The 21135-nt window shown below is 43.7% G+C and overlaps 2 pseudogenes across 1 annotated transcript in view; one reads left to right on the top strand and one right to left on the bottom strand.

Moving 5' to 3' along the window:
• Nucleotides 1-9889: 9889 nt before the first annotated feature.
• LOC147790253 (uncharacterized) lies at nt 9890-12149 on the bottom strand (annotated as a pseudogene).
• A 105-nt stretch (nt 12150-12254) lies between these two features.
• Nucleotides 12255-21135, top strand: part of LOC147790252 (uncharacterized) — a 50838-nt pseudogene continuing 41957 nt past the window's right edge. Inside the window, exons 1-3 of the transcript XR_015422969.1 lie at nt 12255-12444; nt 12512-12925; nt 13112-13222. The product of XR_015422969.1 is annotated as an uncharacterized LOC147790252 (transcript). The remainder of the gene's footprint in view (nt 12445-12511; nt 12926-13111; nt 13223-21135) is intronic.

Raw genomic sequence — 21135 nt, 5'->3', positions numbered from 1 at the left:
AAAGTGAGACCAGCTCGACTCGAATATCGAAGAAAAGTTGATTTGTGTGTAACCAACTCCAGCTCTGGGAATCCATAGATTCATTTTGAAGAGTAAAACGTAATCGAATGAATCCATGTCGGCCATGCCAATGATAGAGAGAGGAGTACGACATATGAGCTCAGACCCTTATGTGAGCTTACCTACCTACCCTAGCCTCCCCGCATGTGCCCATGTCCGCCTCGCTACTCTTCTTTCAGGCATATTACACTAATTCCTGATTTTGAGTAAGGTATCATTACGCCCCTATGAAATGAAATAACACATTTTTTATCTAACTTGAGATCTATGATATTGATTGCTTTAACACGTCCCGTCCTCTTGCTAAAGAAATACGACCGACAATACAGACAGATATGTGAGATGATCGATACAGCCTATATTGGAGAGTGGAAGGAGAAGTCTCTATTTACATAACGGAAAGGATGGGAATGAAGAACGGCGCCCAGCCCATCCATCCCGAGCGGAGAGCTAACCAGGAATGGGCTGCATTTGAATAAAAGAAGGAACTTAACCGAAGAACTACAATTGAAACAAGACCAGGCAAAGAAGAAGAAGAAGAACAAAAAACAAGAGATTTCTAAGGAAACCCAGAAACTCAAATAGAAATTGTCGAAAGCTTTGCTTTTGGTTGAATTTAGTTGTAGCTTGCTGATATGCTTGTTTGATCAATTCCTCTCTTTGATATTCTCTATGGATTCTGGGCTAAGTACCTAAGTTAGTAACTAGCATAGTGGGGGGAAAGCCTAACACAAAGAGTATTGAACCTTAATAAAAGCATAAGTCTGCCCGATGCTCCTTCGGTTTGTTCTTTATTTCGTTCTTTCATGTGCTTTTTGTAATCATAATTCTTCTTATACCATCGCTCGGCGGATCTGCCTACTAATCAATCTCGTTGAAGTCGAAAAAAGAGGTTTGACCTATCCCACTATGTCCTAAATACCCATTTCTATTTCTTTTGAAAAAGGGGCTTTGCATTAAAGACAGTTGATTCACTAAAGTTCGAAGTTACTAGAATGTATGTATTCTTCGGGGTAGAATTTATGAAAGTCATTCGTACCGCACGAGATCAATCAAATACCGCCGGCAGATCCTGGTAATGATTCTATAACTGGCACATCTGTCTTTTGCTCCTCTCTATATGTATGTGCTTTAGCCCTGCCTACCTAATTTGTGAATACTGAAAGAGAAAGAGATTCGTCTTGCTTATGTGCTTGCTTATTGGATGGAGTGCGGGTTAGATGCTTCTGACCGAACGGCTCTTTGCTTGCTTCACCCAAGATGCTGTTTTATTCTATGGATTATAGAAGTTAACATTCTGAAGGAAACCCCGATTTCGTTAGTGTTTCGGGAAAAGGGAAATGAGGCGTTAAGAAAAGGAAAACAAAGCGCCCCTCTCCTTTACAGTCGAGCTTCTTCGCCCCTCTCCTCTCCTTTCCAGTCTTTGCTGCTTCGCGCGTTCGCCCATTGGGTCTCACCGCTTCGCGCCTCTTCTCGTGGAGCTTCTTCTCCCCTCCCCTCCCCTCTTCTCGTCGAGCTCCTTACTCCTTCCCCGATATGACCTGAACTTTACAGGAGAGTCAATGTGTGACTCTACTCTATTATCTGATTGAACTGTAAACAAAGACTATCGAAGAATGAAACTGTCAAGTAAAGACTATCGATGAATGAGACGGAACTAGAAGGAAAGAAGAAACTATCGAAGAATGAAACTGACGAGTGATAGAATAAATTCAGGAAAAAGAAAGATGAATGAGACAGAACCAGAACCGAGAGCTACTGAACCAGAACCGAAACCTAAAGACTATCCGACTTTACAGTGATAGAATAAATAGGGAGCCGAAAGAAAGATGAATGAGACTGTAAACACTATCGATGAATGAGAGTTCACTGTCAGACTCCCCTTAAGATTAATGAGACAGAACTCAATCACTTGTCCCTGATTTCACTCAAACACAAGGTAAAGCGCTATTTGAAGAACCTGCCCCTAAACCGGGTACGGTAAAGTGTCTTCGCCCCTGAACCGGGTACGGTAAAGTGTCTTCGCCTCTTCGCCCTATAGGTCTCAGGGCTTCGCCCCTTCACCGGGTATGGTTTCATGTCTTCACCCCTTCACCGGGTACGGTTTCATGTCTTCGCCCCTGAACTCAATCACTTTCATAACAGTAAATAAAGACGAAAGGAAAGAGTAAATCAAAGAATCAGACTCCTGATCCTGTAAACACCCTTGATTATTTTGTTGATGCTAGACGACTGTAAAGTGTCGTAAGAGCTTTTTCACTAACAGCAGCGGGTTCAATTAATTCAAGTTTATCTAGATGACTGTAAAAGATCATTTTTTAGTTAAAGAAGAAGGAACTGGCAGGCAGGGTGAGAATCAGGTCAAGCTCCGGAACCGGAACCCATTTCTTCTTTCACCTACTTATTAATGAGAAAGAACAGTAAGGAAAGACTAAACTCTCAATTCAACCTCAAACCGTCACCTCTCCCTATTTTTGAGGTCATTTAACTCTTTTACTGGACTGTAAAGCTGCTTCGCTCCTCTCCCTATCGGTCTCGTAGCTTCGCTCCTCTCCCTACGTACTCCCTCTTCTCTACACCCTGCCTGCATTGGACTTCAAACACTCTTTTTCCAGTAAAGATCAATAATGAATTTTTTCTATCCTCTCCCTATTTCTTAGGATCAAATCCTATCCTCTGTCTATTTTTTTTTTTTTGGCTATTTTTGAGGTCAAAGAGTTCTTTCGGCCATTGTTCAAGACTGAAGGGAGACGAAAGAAAGACAAAGACTCCTACCTACTTCTTTCCCTCTGACGGACCATTAATTAATTTATTCTATCCTATATAGGGGTAAAACATTAAAAGAGCTTTTTCCCTAATAGCTTCAGCTTCAAGAAAAGAAATTCTATCCAATATAACTGTAAAAGTTCGTCAGAGGTTTTTCCCTCGGTAAAGCTTTTGAAAGCTAATAAAGTCTATCCCCATATAACTGTCAAAGTTTGTAATCACTTTTGAACTAATAGCGGGAGCTTCAAGAAAAGAAATTCTATCCTCCCCCCTATTTTGAGGGATAAAAGAGAGGTATTTAGGGCCGAGGTAATGTTGAAGTAGAAGTCAATCCTATCGAAGAATCAATTCGACTTAACTGTAAGGAAAGACGAAAGATTCCTTCTTAATCTTGATCTTCTCCTCAACTCTCGATTCATTCAACAGTAAACACTCTCGAAGAATCAATGATCGTTCACTGTCAGTCAAGACTGAAGCAAGACAAGAAAGATGACTGAGACTGAGACTGATTGAACTCGGTAAAAGAAAGAAGGGAGACTTCTTATTCATTCAACTTTACAGTGATAGGGAGAAGAAAGCAAGACAAGATGAAGACAACTGATCCTCCTGAACTCCGTAACCTATTTATTCTGGAACAGCGCTTTCTCCTTTCTTTCTTCATGATCCTGTAAGGACCATTTCTGATTTAATTTATGCCTCTCCGTTTAGGTCCATTTTAGAGGTAATTTCATTAATAGGAAGGAAAGAGAGAGACTGAACAGCTCTTTCTTCTTTCTTGCTTGCTCGGGCTCCCGCCCCTCTCCTTTCCAGTCGAGCTTCTTCGCCCCTTCCCCTTGGCTGGCTTCTTTCTCTGATCTTTCTCCTTCACTCAATCACCTATTTACCCCGTCGTAAAGGTAGAGTCCATTCCATTCATTAGCAGCTTTGAAAGACTCAACCGAAAGCTAGCTACTGAACCTGAACCTTTACAGTCTTTGTTTGAAAGACTCAAGCAAGAAAGACGCATTCTCCTTTACGGTTAGTTAAAGAATAGAAGGAAGGAGTTAGCAGCTTGACAGTCAGCCGAGGAAAGAAAAGAGATAGTGAAACCTGAACCGAATCCATCTCCTGCCCTGGACCCTTATACTCTATTTTCTGATTGTGATTGAAGAGGGTAAAAGAAAAAGAGAAAGACTCCTTACTTATTCATTCTCCGATTCCTTCTTTCACAGTAAAGGAAACTCAATCACTTGTCCCTGATTTCACTCTTAAACAAGGTAATTGGGAAGGAACGACTCAAGCAAGATTCATTCTTTCTCTTTCTCTTCTCCTTTCTTTCTTGAACTGTAAACTAAGAAACCGCCTTCCCCTTCTCTCACTGCTGAGACTGATTACCTTATTGGTCTCACAAGCACTAAGTTTAAGTCAGTTCTTTGCCTGCCCGGATAAAAAAGATGATCTACACCCTGCAATGTACTGATTTCACTCTACAGCAATTTCTTTCACCTTTCGGATGTAAATAGGTGTTTGGTTCTTTCTCCTTCCTTCACCTATCAGCTCTTGGCTTATTCTAATTCGTTCCATTTGTAATAGTCAGAAAAGAAGAATAGAATTTGGAGAGAGTAACCCAAAGGCATAAATTGTAAGCTTCCTTCTCTCTCGGGGAATGGAGTCTGCGGTCAAGCAGCTAATGAATTTACTCGACTGTAAACACGACTTATGAATGAGAGTGAACTGGAAGAAAAGACGAAACGATGAAAGAAAAGGTGAGACTGAACTGGAAGTCAATCCTCAAGATTCATTCAACAGTAAACACTCTTTATGAATGAGAGTTCACTGTCAGTAAATTCTCAAGATTCATCATCGTTCACTGTCAGGAAAGACTATCGAAGAATGAATGAGAGTGAACTGGAAGTCAATCCTCAAGAGTCATTCTTTAACTTCTCTTTCTCCTTCACCTTAGCAGCAGCTTCAATCAAATCTTTTGTATCTCCATATAACTGTAAAAGTTCGTCAGAGGTTTTTCCCTAATAGCTGCATAGGAAAGAAAAGATTTTGTATCCACGGGTAAAACATTAAAAGACCTTTTTCCCTAAGGAAAGCATAGGAAATCAAATAAATTCTATCCAGCATAGGGGTAAAACCTTGTCATAGCTTTTTCCCTTAATAGCTGAAGCTTCAAGAAAAGAAATTCTATCTTTCCCGTATTTTAGGGGTATTGCACTTTTTCCCTTAAGGAAAGCAGCTAAAAGAAAAGAAATTCTATCTTTCCCCTATTTTTCGGGATAAAATCCCGGTATTTAGGGCAGAGGTATTGTTGAAGTCAATCCTTCAGATTCATGAGAGTTAACTGTCAGTCAATCCTCAAGATTCATGAAACTGTAAACACGACTTATTCATTCGTCATCGTTCACTGGAAGGAAAGACTATCGAAGAATCAATGATCGTTCACTGTCAGGAAAGACTATCGATTCCTTCTTGATCTTGATCTTCTCCTTTCCAGTTCAAGAAAGAGTAAATTCATTAGCAGCTTTTCAATCCTCAACTCAAGAGTCATTCGACAGATGGAACTCAAACCTGAACCTGATTTCACTCTGTCTTCGTCTTCGCTCCTGCCCCGATATTACCTGCCCTTCCCGGATTTCACTGTAAAAGATCAATATTCCCGATTCATTCTCATTCACTGTCAGTCAATCCTCAACTCTCGATTCGTTATCCTGAACTGTAAGTCAATCCTCAACAACTGAAAGATTTGCTCATTCACCTTCCCCTGAACCTCTCTTATTCATGAAGTCAATCCTCTCGATTAATTCTCCTTCCCCTTCTTTCACTGTAAAGTGGCTTCGCTACTTCTCTTTGGTTTCTTCTCCTTAACCCCTCTTTCTTTCTTACAACTAGTTGCTGCATGCTATGGGATCTCGAGCAATGGGAGGTTACTATTTGGAATCCCCACTCTCATTACATTACAGTCATTTTGTTTTATGTATGTCGAAAAGGTCTTTTCTTTTGGGCAATGAGTTTCTAATGTATTGGGCGTATCCGTTCTCTATTTATATGGATTCTTTTCGTACTAGCTTATCCGGTGCAGTTTACGCATGGCGAAATGGAGCATTGATTGTAAGGGTCTTAGCTCTAGAATATTCAGACGAAAAACAAAGAAACTGAACTTCAACCCCGGACACTTTCTTGTAATCTAAGTATAAGGGATTCTTTCTCTTATCCTCTATATAGCTCGTCGTTGGTCCTTCGCAAGTACGCTCCGCGAGCACTGTACATCTTTCTTAGATAAGAACAGACGGGTGCCTCAACTAATAAGCAGAGTGAAACAAGAAAAGCAAGCGTGCTTTTATGTTAGATGATGCCACCTCCCACTTGACTTGAGTCCACCCGGCATAACCGCATTTCCACCAACCGACTCACTTGCCTCTCCCAAGGGGATGAGAATCCATGATTTGATCTGCTAGCTTGAATGCCTGGATCATGCCGAGAAGAGAAGGTGAAGAAAAGACTGTCGGAACCGATCGGAGGAGGATTGAAGAGTCCCCTTTACTTTATGGAGAAGTTAGAAGGAAGAGATAGAAAGGTTGGGCATCCCAGCTATGATGACGCAGTTGAGTGTGAATTCGATCCACCACTCGACGCCGATCAAATCGAGACGTTTTTGGGTTCGATCCAGCCAGCAAGTAATCCATAAGCATCAGTAAAAGCAGAAGCATATACAGAAGCCGATACCAACAGCAGTAGAGAAAGACCCACGCTAGCTAATAAAAAGCATATCCGCCGATGATAACGAGAGCAGTACCGATACCCCCGCATCCCTTCGAGTTCCCTTTACTAGTAAGGGGAGCCATCACCCGGGCTGATGATCCAACCCCATACCGAGATGCCCTTCCTTATTATTATGGGCATGAGCCATAGCCGATGTTGGCTAGAAGCAGTCTCCGTTTTCGCTATGGAGCACCCCTTCCTTGTTTCAGATCGATATTGAGTTCCATAGCCTCTGACAGATATTCCAGATGTAGAGACAGATCCAAAGCCATTTGATCGAGATCGAGTAGCTATAGCAGATCCATTTAGAGATCGGAACGCCTGGGTCCACCCATTTTAGTAGCATTGAAGGAATGGTCTTGCTTTAAGGAATATTTGTGTAATCCCTATTTAAATAAGGAAAATCTTCCCTAATATCAAGAGTTGGATTCAAGAGATTGATTGATATATATATTATTACCTAGTATCTAGTAGGGATTTAGCTAGATTTAATTTGACCTAGTATAACGGAAGATTTAGCCTTTCTGTATTATAAAAGGAAGATCTATCTCTATGAAAATAAACGCAGAATTGAGAACAAGATTGTTTAAACTTGCAACATTGTATCAATCAGAGCCTAAAACCAAACCCTAACTCAATCGGTGAAGTCTGAATAGTTGCCGACCTCTCTGTGCATTACCGTAAGTCCAATCGAGTCTCACAGCAACCACCACTTCCAAACCACTGTTTTTTCCCCCGCTTACCACAATTTTGATAAAGTTTCTCGCAAGTCCCAGGAATAAAGCCGCAAGTTGCAAGTCCGCGAACCCACCAATACTAGTCCATACACATCACTGTAACAAGCCCATCCATCCTTACCACTAGCGTATTACGGCAGCAAGCCCAACAAGCCAGCCCATCACCATTTAACTTTATCCATCCATTCCCACTACTGCCATAGTCCATCTCTTTCTTAGATTCTTAGTCCCACTACCGCCAATAATTCTATCCATCACAGATTCATAGTCCTCCCCAATTGCCAAAAGTCCATCAAGCCCATCTAAGCCAGCCCCAGTGATCCATACACAGTCGATCCATACATAGCATATATACCTGGGTGACCCAGTCGCATATGCAGTAGCTCCAGATCGATACCCCAACCATGTGATCGAGATCTATACACCCCACCCCTTCGTATGGTTACAGGTCCTCTAGTCCTTGTTTGTTGCAGCGCATTAGTAGGTGATCCAAGACCAGAGATAAAAGAGGCAGCGGATTCATATATACTGACCTTAGTGATATAGATCGAGACCTAGATAGAGAACGAGACCTGTTAGTGAGGTCCATATCGGTAATAGAAAGACCTGCCACAAAAAGCATTCGGAGCAGAAGTCGACCCTTCCCCTGCCATAATAGGACCACCTAGCTTCGCAGCATCAGTCTCGTAGTAGCACATATCTTTATTTAGTGATCGTTATAGGGATAATGAAACCAATGATAGAGTTGACCTAGCCTAGCGACATCCATCCCTTGTCTCCGACCGTAAGATAGAGACTACTGAATGCGCAACTTCAACATTTCCTGGGGTAGGCCTTTTTTTTCAAAACCCCCTTCGGAAAACGCATTGGCTTTCACTCGACAGGATCCAAACAAGCAAAAAATACACGTTACAAACGAAAGGTAGATGTTCTGTGGCGAATAAAGAGAGTGCAAGCTATGCCAAAGCAGGTGTTCATGCCTGAAGTTTCTCATCAAGTATAAGGTTCGGCTTAAAGCCATTGGTATGCGGGTGACTTACATGGGGTTTTGACCTAAGAGCCTATTCATGGTATATCGAAGACTTTTCATCGTAGTTCAGAAAGTTAGAAACTTTGATCTCACCCCTTTTTTCCTATTCTTCTGTTTTTGTTTTGTCGATCTTGTTGTTGAAGCCGAATCCTCTCCAACAGGAGGGAAATTGATGCAGTCCATACACAACCTAAAAGAAAAAAAAAAACTCTAACTAAATAGAAGAGGAAAAACAGCAGAAAGATGGAGTTCCAAAAGGGTGGTTGGTTTACCTTTTCATTTTAGTCAGATTTGAAGTAACCCAGTCGATAGAAGATTTTAATGCTTACTTGGTTGGATCAATAAGCAAACTCATTTTCTTGAATTGCTAGTTGGCCTCCACTACCTCTTGAGTAAATAGGTGGTCTTTCTTCTTTCTTTAGGGAAAGCTATTCCTTGAGATACTCCTCGTCTCGATAGTTCCTCTTGCTTCTTGTAGTTCTACCTTTAACGAGTAAAGGCCCCGTAGAAGATCATAAAAAGGCCTTGAATCAGCTTCGAGATTTTGGTCTCCTTTCTCTTTAACCATATACTAGAATATGGTTAGCTCTTTACTCGTTAGATGGGTTAGCTTTATGCACTTGTTTGTTCTTCCTCGGAGTAATTAATTGGTTGGGTCGGGTTCATCTCTTTCTCTAAAGGTCTTTTCAAGTGCACAATCTTACAAGACTACAAGTCTCAGCAAGGAAGATTTTGGGCCCCAACGACAAAGGAACGGGCATTTTCGGGGACTAGCCCGCTTCCCATTACTCGACGAGGGAAATTCCTCGCACATAATTAAGGGAGCCATTGAAAGGTGACTGAAACACCAGAAACTAAGACTACCCGAGCTAATGATAGAGGCAAGAACACTTTCCGGCCAAGTCCCATTAATTGATCATAACGATATCGTGGAAATGCTGCACGAACCCATATATATAGAAAGAGAAAGAGAATCACCTTGATATTAAACCAGATCGAGCCCGGGATCCTCTTGAAAATAGGAAGATCTAGGATAGGCGGCCAACCTCCTAGAGAGAGCGATGTGCATGGACCAGGTGAGTAGGGATGCAGCTCCGTGGACCGCTCGTCGAGCCTGATAGGTGGTAGTATCACACCCTTCTCAAAGGAACCGTACGTGACACTCTTGCCTCATACGGCTCCGTCCCGGCATCAGGACCTACCCTTTCCTTTGACCAACGGGTCCTCGAACCAACCTATCCTCCCTTTCTATTCCTCAGTAAGCGCTTTCTTTTCATTCATTGATTGATTCAAGGTAGAGCTGTAGCTTGCTTCCAAGTCCAAGCGCTAGCGGTAGAAGCTAGTCGCCAGAAGCGAACTTACGGGCCAACTATTAGAATATTAGTAAAGGGGCCTTTTCTTGCTCGTTAGCGCTTTAGTTTGAAATAAGGACGTTTAGGCTTGACTAAGAGTCTCGTTAGGGCGGCTGCTCGTTTAGTATTGCTTTGGCTTCGCCATCTCTATCTTGCTGGCGCGGGAGCTACCACAACTAAAAGTAAATGAATGAAGGAAGAAGGCAGACGCATTAGCAAAGACTACAAAGGCATTCCAGGCCGACTACAAGACTAGGACTACAATACAAGTCATGAGCGATAGCGAAGCCAAGCCGGATCTTTGATGTCGAAAGCCCCAAAACTAGCTATCTTATAGCGGACAACTAAGGCAAGCTTACTCAACAAATCTCAATAGAAAAAACCACTACCTCACTCAACGTCTAGTCTAGTAGTGGTTCGGATCTTAACCGGGTTCGAGCTTCCCAAGCTCTATGCTGTTGGGGAACTCCGCTTCAGTCTGACCCCCTTCTTGATTGACTATATTTGGGTCTTTGGAGTACTTTGGGATTATATTCTGCGCTGAGGATTTGTGCTTGTGGGCTAGGGTGAATATAGCGGACCAGCGGATCTGGTGGTCAACAATCGTTCGTACTTGGTAAAGGTTGTCGCAGCACCTGTAGTACGACAGAAGACTGATTGCGATGCCCGCCGACCAATTTATGATGTCTCCGTCACTGACGTTCGTCAAGCAGGCCACGTGGATTGGCCAGGGTCTTCTTCGGCTAATGATACCTCGATCCCGAAGCCTTCGGAGTATCTTTTTGATAGGCGCCTCAAGATGTATGGGGAATTCGCTGCTGATAGATCCCGCCCAGTGTCCTCCTCTTTCCCCCGCCGCCTTCCGACCCGTAGGAGTATACAATTACAACTTCCCGTCACTCATGCCCGATCGTGAAACTGCCTGTTGAACGTCCGATGGGGCCTTGCTCCGACCTGAGCTATGCAACAACGAGATCCCCCTTGATCTTTGCCGGATGTGCTTGACGGTCCCCCATAATACGCTCACTTGGGGACAGATTACTCCAGCTGTTCCAAGAGTCTCTGCTAGTTGAACCCCGTCCAGTAGACTCCCTCTTTGGCTTATCCCCTTCGTCAGCTCTTTTATCGGGATATTATTACCTAGGTTCGTCAAGTTTGAATGGATGGCGTAGCGTAGGTGGCAAGCAGTTATATGGATACGGTGCTTTACCCGTAGACGCTTCTCGAGCTCTCGCAAGAATTGTATGGGAGTCGTCCTCGGAGGGACTTCCCGAATGACGGTACCAGGGAATTCTACCGTACTCCGTGCAGCTATTGTTGTTGTTCCTGCAAAGCCTACCCAAAGGTTCAGGCCGGATTGTAGGAAGTGGGCGATACGTTTTTGTATTTCTATGAGAAGCTCTACGGCACCCACGATTCCCAGTAGTAAGTCGTCGGCATATCGCGCGTAAGAAATCCTTATTAAGTAATGGGGTTTTAAGGGGGCCAGCTTAGGGGCCAGGCGTCTCTCTGACCTGATAACTAGTCTCGCCTCCTCGCCCAGCTCTATCATCAGTCCTTTTCTTTTGTAATACTTCTCAGGTTCTCTCATGGCCAATTTCTTATTACAGCGTTCTCGACCATAGAATTCGTCCTGAGGGGTCAACCCGGTGGCTTCTATGAGGAAGGCGGCGCAAAGGAGGCTCGAGGGCTTGTTAAGGAAGGCGGCAAGGGCCGTGGGTAAACCGAAAGGCGTTTTCTGGTCTCCCCTGAGCCGTGTGGTGCTTGTGTGTGGGGTGTGCCACGACGAAACAAGGGAATGAAAGGCCGCTTTGCGTTGGAAGCTCTTTACCCTCCCCATAATGAGGGCTCTGTAGTCTTGGGGAGCGTTGAAGCTTGCTTCTTCTCCCGAGTTTGATTGGTCATCACCTGTCCTTAATAGAACCGATCTGATTCTCTGAACAATCGGAATTTCGTACTTCTGTTGGATCCTCCCTATCTCCTGATCGAGCTTGTGTAGGTAGATGTTGCCTGGTAGGGCCGATAGTAGTACACTGTGTGGGACGGAGTAGTCAGGGCCCTTCTCACCTCCTACGAGTCGTCTGCCGGAAAAGACTTGATGAATGGAGTAAAAGAACTTGGGATCATCGATCTCTTCCTTCAAGATTGAGATGAGTCGATGTCGGTCGATGGTGTGAAAACACTTCCTGATGTCGAATTCCAAAAACCAACGAGAGGTTCCCCACTCTTCTTTGATCCGTCTTAGGGCCGAGTGGCGGCCTCGCCCCAAGTGGAAGTGCGATGTGTCTGGAAACTTGGGATCGTAAATGGATTCGAGTACCATTCTGATCGCCTCTTTCATGATCTTTTCTATAGGTCGAACTAGTGTGAGCGGTCTAAACTTCGACCCTTCTTTCTTTCTTCATATTGTAGGAGCAAAGCCCCTTTTTTGCTTCCTCTATCTCTATTGATAGATCAAGGACCCTCTATCATTTCAGTGACTCATAGGGCTTCCCTCAACTCAGTCTTTTTGGTTCTTGAGAATGGTCTCCACCTCTCCCAGGACCAGAATGATTATCCCTGCCCGATGGGTCTACATCCATCCCTGAATGTCGTCGGGTACTGTTCACTTCCCCGCCATTCTTGTAACTGTCACCTGTAATCCGCGCAAGTGTGTCCGCACCCCCCTGAGTGGACAAGAAAGAAAGGAGATTTCTCGGAGCAACACCCCAGGTTCCAGACCCAGGAGTCAACTTTCCCGTATGAGCATTCAGTACATGTATCAGTCCGTGGAAGAGTGAAAGGGTCACCACTACTAATGATCTCCCCCCTAATCTTAGATAGGTCGTCTGAGGGTTCACCGCGGTTCATTGCTGTGCTTACACACTAGGCTACCCTTCTCCGAAAGCTCCGCGGGACCACCTACCACTAGTCTTCGGCCAGAGGGGTTTATTGCACAAAAACGCCGGGACGCAGGCCCCAGAAGAGGGAAGCCCAACGAATCTCAGATGCAAAGCCCCGCACCTCATTAAGATCATATTGGCATACTCTCCCAAAAAAAAACAGAGCAGACCCCATTGAAGACGAGAGTGAGGTACAACAAGGCCATTTCTGTCCACCGCCCTTCTCACAGAGCCGTACGTGGACGTTACAGCTCATACAGCTCCCAGCCAGCAAGCAGTTAGCCTTCCTCTACAAAGAATGGAAGTGTAAATGAATCGACATCAAATAGAGGAATTCGCTTTTTCTTTTCAGCAAGCCACATCTCAGATACGGGGCATCCCTTTCACAAAAACCTATGGACCACCCCAGCACCTTGTGATCTTTGAGAAAGAAGATCATTACGAGCCCTCTCCCTATCGGTAAAGCAGCTTCGTTCCTCTCCGGTCCATAATCTTTTATCTTTTCTTTCCTCTCCATCAATGTTTTTGTAGATTGAGAAAATTCCATGGTGGATCAGGACGAGAATGAATTCGGGAATCCAGGCAGGACATACTCATCCTGGAGCTTCCGCTCTCCTCTGGGGAAGAGTTTATATATATATCTTGGAGGTGAGGAGAGGCAATGGAATTCTGAGACCGACAATGAATAGGTTCAGGCAATGGAATTGTGAGACGAGAAGAGGGTAGCCCCCTTACCGATTTCTCGGAATCTGAGGAAGACCCTGAACAAGAAGAAGCAGCTCTCGATGTGAGATCCTCAGGAAAAGAAAGAAGAGGAATTGGATGCCCCAGAGCAGCAGCCCACGGATAAGCCTTAAAAAACACACACACCACACCTCTTTTTCACTAATAAAGCCGGACACAAACAAAAGAAAGAAGAAAAGGGCCATGATGATTATCCTATCTGAGTTTTCGACCCAATTGATGCGCTCCTAGCTCGCCTACATTCCAGAACAAAGAAAAAGAATCTCTAGATTACTTTGATCAGAGAATCCTTGGTTTGATCGACGGACTACGTGGGAAATACGAGATCTAGGCAAGCCGCTACTTTCCCCTTGCCCTTGAACGATAGAAGAACTACTGAGATTCTCTTAGATAGCGGTCGCATCTATGGTCAATCAATACAAAAGGTCTGCGGATCTATTCTTCTATACTACAAGAAATCGCCATCTCGTAGTACCACCACGACACCGATTCAAGTTCTTTTTCCGAGCCCCCCACCCATGCCGGCCGTGACTTCGACTTTGAGTATGATGAATGAGTGGAAAGATCTTTATAGAAGTTCCCTGTCCGATCCAACCAAAGAGTTAGTATCTCAAAAATCAATCATATATATATGGAGAACTAACAGCGAGTTTTTTCAGAAAAGACTTCCCCCTATCCGACGCGAGTGACTAAGCGTGAGACGAGCCATAACGGGCGAATCGACTACAACTCATCTATAAAGAACTCTTCTTTTTTCGGTCTATTTGCATCAGGCTTTTACCGTACTAGCTAGTAAGAAGGTCCGAAAGGGGACGAAACCTGTCTAAGATCCTGTGTGCCGGCTTAGTAGCACGTAAACAGAAGACGTAGCCTAAGCTACACTCAATATTCAACCAACCTATGATCGATCCATTTATTCTTTCAACTTACTATCAATCAACCATGTCTTAGGTTCTCGTTGCGGGAGATCTTGGAACGTGCCCTGTGAATGCGCATACAAATAGGGTCACTATTCGCCTACTACTAAGTTAAGTAAAGGCAGAGAGTGGATTCTAGATTATATCAGTCGGGTAGGCTGGACTGGGGTTCTGGAAAAATCTCTACGAATTCTTCTTTGCAAGAGACATCCCTGGGTGGTTTAGTGATGTGGCAGCCTTGCTGGGATCTACAGATCGAATAATTAGTTTACAAGAAAGACGTAGGGGTCTTGTTTTCTCGGATTCCTGCTTTTGACTTTGAGGCTTTGACCTGATTGAAGGAGGTAAAAGTAGCTCTTTCCTGAACAGATATTACCTGACCTGTAAACAAAGACTACTTATTCTTGATCTTCTCCTGTTGAACCTCTATTCTTCTTTTCCGATATTCCCTGATTGGATTATGATTGAACAATGAAAGATGAATGAGACTAAACAGTGAAAGAAGAAGAATCAGATCTTCCTTTACAGGAGAGGAAAGACTGAAGCAAGACAAGATGAATTCAATCCTTTACAGGAGAGGAGAGGAAAAGGAGTTCTTGAAGAAGAAGAATTAGAGAATGAATTGATTGAAGAAGAAGGATGAATGATCAATAACTACCTCACCTTCACCGTAACCAGAACCTATTTACCTTATTCATTCAATCCTTCACCTGTCGGTCTCACTGCTTTCGCTTCTCTCCCTATCGGTCGAGCTGCCTTCGCTCCTTCTCTGTTCTTTCACTGTAAACTCCTTCCCCTTCACCTGTCGGTTTCGGTTTCACAATTCCATCTAAGGTTCAGTAAACTCTTATACTTCTCGCATGCAGTATCCAAGTCTTGCCCATGTAAGGAATATGGAGGAGGTATGTGTCCTCTCGCTCGCCTTGACCAATCATAGATCAGCCCGACTAACGGTCGCTTTGATCCGTTACACATCAGCTCTCAAAAGTACCCCTTTCCATTATATAGGGGTGGACGGTAGGGCTAAAACGGGCATAATCGCTGGCTAAAAGTGGGCCGACTCTCTTCCATAAAGATATATATGGATATTCGGCCTTTAATGAGATAGTGTTCGTTACTCAAGTTAGCAAAAAACAAGACTGAGGTCGATAGGGGCATTACTGGTAATTGCTAAGGTGCTTTCTTCAGTATTCACCATTGGCTATCGCTCATCTCCAGCTCTGTTTCCAGCCCCTTTCATTTCATATATCCCGTATGCCATACCTCTGATTCTTTCTTGCTATACGTCCAAGCCTTCTCCCATCGGTAGTTGGAAGCAGAACTGAGACTTGATGTAACTGAAGGAAAGAAAAGAAAGGGGATATAGATACGATAGGAGGCCACGGTTAAGTAAGCAGGTAAGCGAAGGCTCTCTCTCTCGCCTGTGTAAGGGTCTTGTGTAAAGCCTTTCATTATTTATCTTCATAAAAAGTAAGCAGGTCTAAAGTGAGGTGATAGCAATAATAAGCGGGGAAGCTGAAGAGGTCTTCAAAGAACTTTTGTCTAATCAAACTTCCATTTCATTGGTCTATAAGGCAAAGTCTCGCTTAATCGTTCATTTCTCTTTTCTTCTTTCTTCAACCAACCGGTCATATCTGATCTGTAGCTGGTAGCGACATGAGAAAAAGGTACGGAATGGTTTTCTTTGCTAAATTGCGAGTTTCAGGGGAAGGATGGGTCAAGTACGACCTCTAAAAAGATGTGAGTTTCGACTTTTTTAGTAGTCTCTGTCCTTCCCGGCCTGCTGTCGTCAACGGTCCGCTTCCTTGAATGAGAGTTGGTCTTCCCGCTGCGAAAACTGTCCGTTGTCCTTTACTTGTTTAGTGGCATCTGTCTGAGGGCATCTGGAATTGTCTCTTTCGGTATTCACTCTTGTAAACGGTCGCAAAGGCTCATCTGTCTACGACCCTTCTTTTTTCAATATCCCGGTTATCTATCCTTTTAGCGAATATCTCCCGTGCTTGGTTAATCGATTGAAGTACAGGTGCTTCGGTCAGCCAACATGCATGACTAGGTGCTAAAGAAAGATCCGCTTTTTATGCTCAAATTACACAGGATCAACTGTATTGGAAATTGGTAAAGCATGACTCCTCAATCCGTCAATACAAAATCAATACTGCTTCCCTTCTTTTATTCAAGGGGGGGCGAATACCTTGCTTGTAAGTAAGTAACATCATTTTCTTTCTTGAAAGATATGCTACTTCCCGCTCTTCTGTCTGTCATCTGTCAACAGGTATCGGTCGCATCTGGTCAATCAGTACACACGATATCTGTCTGTAAATAAATCGAGATCTTTTTCGTTATGAGTAGTAAGTTGGTTTATCAGAAAGGAACTGAAAGACTATATCTGGGCTAGCTCGACTCCACCCCAAGGCAAGGGCTCAGGCACTGGTAGGGGTGTGAGCGTTAATACAGTTTCACACTATTCAATCAAAAAGAGTCTTAACAATAAGGAGGGAGACTGTATAAAAATGATACAACAAGAAAGAAGCAGAAATAAGTGCATAACAATCAAAATGAGAATGACTGATAAGAGCAATCTCCTCTTCATTTTCGGGCATTACAGAGGAATAGTTATAAAAAACTATATTAAAGGAAACACAACTTCTTTGTTGAGGTTTATTGAAAGGTGGAATTCCCCCGATATCCAAAATGGAAGACTGGTCTTGGTTAACAAGCTTCAACCATGTCTGATACCAACTGCAACAAAGACCCCATACTGAAAACCATTTGAAGTAATGTTAATGTGTGTGGCCTTTCCTGAGCAAGTCTTAGCTAAATTGGGTTGGGTCATATATAGTGCATCATTAAGACTGGGACGATCTCCACCGAGATTCACTATTTCTTCATATTCACAGGTAGGTAAAAGAGGTCAAATGCCCACTCTTTGTTTACTCACTAGCAACAGTGGTGCTTCTATCTCTAATCATCCTTGCAGCTTCCTTCACCGGCGCTCACCTTTTTTGTCTGGGTGCACACAAGAAAGTCCCATCATCAGCATCCTTTCCATTTCTACCCCTTCAAACTGCCCCATCAACACGAATCACCTCAATTAGTTTCCCCTTTTTCCACGGGTCCCAGACCCAGTCAACAACCACAATTCCATTATAATCAAGAGGCCTTCTCCCCGTTGCCACCTCTAACACTACCACACAAAGGCTGTGAACATCTGTCTTCTCAGTGGGAATACCTAAATAAAGATACTCAGGTGCGGGATATCCCATTGTTCCTGCCGGTATAGTAGCTTCTCTTGTATTCGAACAGTGTGACTAAACTTCTGCCAGACCCCAATCCCCAAGCTTAGCATTGAACTCTGCATCAAGCAATATATTGCAAGTCTGAACATTTCTTTGAATGATTTGCCTCAAACATTCTTCATTCAGATAAGTCAGAGCGGAAGCAACCCCCCAAACGATATTCAATCTTTGCTTCCATGACAGGACTCTCGTCGAATTGGAGTTTCTGTGGAGAATATTGCTGAGGCTTCCATTGGGTAAGTAATAAGAAACCAGGACTCACTCAGTATCTGAACAGCACCATCCTTGAAGCTGAACCAAGTTAAGTTCTTGTGCCGTAAACAACCCAGCATTGTTTCAAACGAAAGGATTGCGCACGCATTCCATTGGCCCTCTCAACCCTTTTAATAGGTACTTCTCCACTTAATAGCCACACTTCTCCACCAGATGGAAGAAACAAACCCCTTCTGGTCGCTGATGCCCCTTCACCGGGTACGGTAAAGTGTCTTCGACCCTTCACCTCCCCTGTCGGTAAAGCTGCATCGCTCCTCTCCCTTCCGGTCTCACAGTTGAACTCCTCTCCCTATCGGTCAAGTTGTTTCACTCCTTCACTCACTACTGAACGAACCAACCTGATTAAACTAAACTCTTGAATGAGGGAAACCCTCTCCTTTACAGTCTCGCTGCTTTCTTGCTTGAACTCTTTTCCTCTCCCTTCACGGTAAACACTCTACTCAGGATGAATGAGATGAGAGTTCCCCTTCACCTTTCTGGAGCTACTTCATGAAACCCTGACCGGAACTGGAACAAAGAAAGAAGGAAGGAACCTGACCCGGAACGAACCTTATGAATGACGGAACCTGATTGAACTCGTGTAAAGACCTTTGATGATTTATAAGATACTTTCCCGGGAAAAAGGGGATCAAATCCTATCCTCTGTCTATTTTGAGGGCTATGCCATTTTCCCTGATTGAACTCGGTAACATAGTAAGTAGTTAGTCTTTCTCCGGAACTGTCAGTCAAGAAGAAGGTCAAGCTCCATACCCTATTTCTTCTTTCTCCGGAACCGTAACAGGAAGATCAGCTCCTTCACCCTATTGGTCTCACAGCTTCGCTCCTTCGCCCTATTGGTCTCACAGCTTCGCTCCTTCCCCTCCCCTGTCGGTAAAGCAGCTTCGCTCCTTCCCCTACACCTCTCCAACAAATGAAAGGATGGTCGCTTCCTTCGCTCATTCACCTATCGGTCGAGCTACTTACTCCTATTCTATTAATAATCAAGAACTCATTCTCCTATTCCTATTTATTTATTCAACCACAAGGTAAACTAATGAATTTCTTTCCTCTCCCGTAAGAAAGAAAGATGTATGAGACTGATTGAAGGAGGGAGGTAAACAAGGAATCTTAGCTCTTCTCTTTCTCCTTCACCGGAACCACCTCTATTCTCTGACCGGACGATATTCCCTTCCCTTCTTGAACAGCTTGAATAGTAAACCCCTGCCCCCTATGCCCTGAGCTACTTCTGACCCCTCTATGACCTTTACAGTCTTTGAAAGAGTAAATGAATGAAAGAAGGAAATGGAATTGTTCAACCGAGTTGTAGAGGTGAAGGAAATGGAATTGTTCAACCGAGTTGTAGAGGTTCATGAAATGCAATTGTTCAACCGAGAGGTCAATTCCCTTATTGTGAGTTATGAGAAGAAAGAAGGTAAAGCTCCGGAACAGTAGAGTCAATAGGGTAGGCCGATTCTGATTGAACTCGTGTAAAGACCTTTTCTTATTAATTGAATAAAACCCCGGTAAAAAGGGCCATTTTTTCCCATTTTCTATGATTGAACAGCTTGGTAAACAAGGTCGCTTCGCTCATTCACCTATAGGTCGAGCTAGCTACTTACTCCGGAAATTCAGTCAAGACATGAGAGTGAACTCCGTTCTTGTCCCTATTTCTTCCTTATTGATGGCGGTAAACTAAACTCGGTCTTGTGGCTTCGCACCTTTTCGATTCATGATCCCTGATTGTCCCTATTTCTTCTGGAACAGTAAACAAGGATCGGTCTCACAGCTTTGCCCCTGCCCCCGTATTCCCTTGCCTTATTTCATTGAAGGAGGTCAAAGTAGCTATTTCCTGAACTCGCCTTCACGGCACGGTAAAGGGATTCCTGAGAGTGAACTGTCAGACGAAACCTCAACCCTGAGCTACCAAATTCCCCAGCCCCTTTCTTTCTTGCTTGAACTGCTCTTTCTCCTTCCCCTATTGATTCAAACACTCAGTAAATACGTTCAGTAGCTAATGAGAGGACTCTCTTGTTTGTCCCCGGCCAGTTGGTTCCTTGTCTCACAGCTTGCTTGGCTCCTCTTGATTCTTTCCCAAGGTAAACAGGAGGATGATTATTGAACTCAGTCTTCTGTAAGAGAAAGATTCATTCTGCTTGGACTCTCCCTGTTGGTAAAGCAATTCCATTTCATTCACCTTCTTTCACTCCTCTCCCTTTACTTACTGTCTCGCGGTTGAACTCGTTCGTCTCGTAACCTCGGGCTCACCGCTTTCGCTCCTCTCCCTTTGGTCGAGCGGTTGAACTCCTTAGCTGCTTGCTTTTCCAGACTCAACTCAAGAGGAAAGAGAGTTCAGACTCAGCCTCCTTCTCCTACTGATTGAACAAAGAAGGTAAACTGTAGAGAGGGTCAAGCGACTGAACCGATATGACCTTCGCAGCTACTTCACCGGAACCTTATTCATCAAGTGTTTCAAGGAAAGACTCAAGCAAGACAAGAGGTAAGTAAAGCTAACCTTTCTTTACAATTAAAGAAGAAATTCAGGAGTTAGCTGACTGGAGAGTGAAGACGAAAGAAAGAGAAGCAAGCGACTGAACCAATATGACCTTCGCAGCTACTGAACCTGAACCGGAACAGTCAGTCTCGACTCTCGCAATCAAGATGAATGAAATATCCTTGACTGTTCTAGAATCAATGAAGGAGTTAGCTGCTTTGAAAGACTCCTTATTCATTCTCGTTTACAGTCAGGGCTGAAGAAGAAGAAGAACCCTCAACCCTCTCCCTTTGGTCTCGCGTCTTCGACCCTGTCCCTTCTTTCTCTCCTCTTCTCGTCTCGCTGCTTCGCACCTTTCCTCTTCGTCATCCTGTAAGGACCAATTATTAACAAATTCTATCCCCTCCCTATTTTTGGGGTGATTTTCCCGGTAAAAGAGTGAATTTGCCCTGAACCTTGACTGACGAGAATGAAAGAATCAGAATCCGAGAAAGGCAAGATTGAGTAAGAATCAGAATCAGATATTCCTTGGGAACCTTAACCTTAACCGATATGACCTTTACCTATTTCCCTTATTCATTCAATCCTCTAAAAGAAGAAGAAGATATTCCCTAACCCTATTTACTTACCTTATTCATTCAACAATCCTTAACCTGAACCTATTTATTCACTGTAAAGGAAGAGAAAGCAAGACAAGATGAATTAAAGGAGGGAAAAAAAGATCAGCTCATGAACCGTAACCTTTCCGGAAAGAGAATGAATTGATTGAAGAAGAAGACTCGGACAAGCTTAATTAAGTATCCTTCACTACTGAGTGAGCCTATTGATTCTTGAACTGTAAAGTGGCTGACTGGCTGGCTG

Source organism: Cucurbita pepo, chromosome 11, assembly GCF_057944985.1.
Source record: "Cucurbita pepo subsp. pepo isolate OVF chromosome 11, ASM5794498v1, whole genome shotgun sequence".
Lineage (NCBI taxonomy): Eukaryota > Viridiplantae > Streptophyta > Magnoliopsida > Cucurbitales > Cucurbitaceae > Cucurbita > Cucurbita pepo.
The sequence above is the reverse complement of the archived record's forward strand: the minus strand, read 5'-3'. Positions and strand labels throughout refer to the sequence as shown.